Here is a 2,345-nt window from a genome sequence, read left to right as displayed (position 1 = left end):
TTGTTTGCTTTTTTTGAGGGAACAATAACAGTGATGTTCAGGGGTGCTACTGCTGGCTCTATGTCCCAGGATTGCTCTGAGAGTATTTGAGATACATAGGGTGACAGTGAGCCATGTGCTCAATTTGCTGAATAATCTCTCTGACACCAGAAAAATTTCTTGATTATTATCTACCTGGGGACAAGAGACATAACTCAGTAGGCAGAAGCACATACTCTGCAGAACACATACATGCAGAACTGAATTCAGTACGTGGTAACCCATAGTCTTTCAAGAAATCCCAGAAGTGACCCCCTAAACTCTATCAGGCATGGCACAAAAATGGCAACAGCAAAAAACAATCACAATGTCTCCCAAGAAAATTAATGAAAATTAGTAACTGACAATTAGGAGGACAGAAGAAAAAGTTCTTCCTAAGTTAGGGCACAGGAGACACTAAACTTATTATAGCCTTCAACAAATTCTTGTTATTTGGATGAGTGAGTGGATAGATGGATGCATAGATGGACAGACGGATGGATGGATGGATGGATGGATGGATGGATGGATGGATGGATGGATGGATGGGTGAATAGATGAATGAGTGACTTTATGGAGTCAGTTATGATAAGGTGCTTACCCCAAAAATAAATGTCCTGTTTCACCTTCTCCTACCTTGCTTGATGTATGAAAGGTTAGACCAGAATGGCCATCCTAGCCATTTTGCCTATACTCTCCTATTTGCTCTGATTGTCCTGGACTGATGTTAACAGTATACCTTCACTTTCAGAAGTGGCCCAGTCTGGGTGATAAAGTCTGAATGTAAGGATTTTGGAACTCAACAGAACAGAACAGGTCCTAACAATGCTGGTGTAACATCATGACTGGTTCAATGACGGTCAATGGTCAATGGCCACAGGAGAGAAGCATAGAGGATGCTGAGAAATCCAATGTGCAGATACAATCTGGGTAACGTAGATCCAGCCTCTGCTTCCTATTACCTTCTTGGAAATGGAGTATGCATTGACCACACCCAGGGTGAATCATAGAACTCCAGTAAGACAGCAGAGTGCTGGCAGGCCCAGTGAGACAACTCCCCAACAAATATAAGGCTGTGGCATTACCACTCTCTCAGATTCCAGTTCTCTTCTAAATCTCCCCTGGAACCATAGGGGTGTGAAAATAGATATGAGGGAGCCAGGTGTGCACAAGAGGAACAGAGATCAGAGACCTGGGACTGTGGGTCTCTGATTTAAGCATTTCAGAATGCTTAAATGGCAACCATAAAACTGGATCCATTCTGTCTGTCTCTTCAGACAAATTTAAGGAAATGAGGAGCCTAATCCCAAAGGTTGTTTTAAATGTAAAAATGAGGGTCAGAGAGATAGCACAGCGGTGTTTGCCTTGTAAGCAGCCGATCCAGGACCTAAAGTGGTTGGTTTGAATCCCGGTGTCCCATATGGTCCCCAATGCCTGCCAGGAGCTATTTCTGAGAGATGTAATTGCATTGATTAGGCAAAAATAGGTTCAATTACATGCAGTCATTATAACTGGGACCAAGGGAAAAATTAAGTTGTTATAAAAAGAAACAAAAACAAAAGGATTACATTTTTGTTTGGGGACACCTGGCAATGCTGGTGTTTCTCCTGCTCTGTGCTCAAGGATCATTTCTAATAGTGCTCAGGGGACCACATGTAGTTCTGGGGCTCAAACCATAGTTAGCTACATGCAAGGCCTGTTGTACTATTTCTCCAGCCAGAAAGGATTATATTTTCTATAATCTTCTAGATTTGTGATCAGTATCACAAAACATAAATAATAAATAAATGGCACTATTAAAATATGGGCATAACTTTATAGTAGAACACTTGTCTTGCCCTGGGGTGAGGCCCTGGGGGTGACCACCGGCACTGCAGAATAGACAAATAAACAATAACAGTACTTGAAACAAGTGATACTGAGAACAAAATGGGACATGATTCACCTCTCTCAAGATCACTCTTGATGGTACTCAGGGAATCATGTGGTGCCAGAGGAAACAACCCTCATTTTCTGCATTCAAACCATGTACTCCCAGTCATTGGGCTATTGCTTATTTGCTTTTGTGATGCAAGAGATTAAACCCAGGTCTCAGTGTGCAAAGTATGTACTTTTAAAATTTATTTTGTGGGGGCCACACACAGTAGTGCTCAGGGCTTACTTTTACATGTGGTCAGAGATCACTCCCATCATTTCAGGGTCATATGGGATTCTGGAGATCAGATCTGGGTCAGCCTTGTGTATGACAAGTGCTCTACTCACTGTACTAGCTGATTCTAAGGCCACATTTCAAGACCTAATACTGTTAGTTTTAAGGACTATATTTA

The sequence above is a fragment of the Suncus etruscus genome, chromosome 3, assembly GCF_024139225.1.
Source record: "Suncus etruscus isolate mSunEtr1 chromosome 3, mSunEtr1.pri.cur, whole genome shotgun sequence".
In the NCBI taxonomy this organism is placed as follows: domain Eukaryota; kingdom Metazoa; phylum Chordata; class Mammalia; order Eulipotyphla; family Soricidae; genus Suncus; species Suncus etruscus.
Note: the sequence above shows the minus strand (reverse complement) of the source record.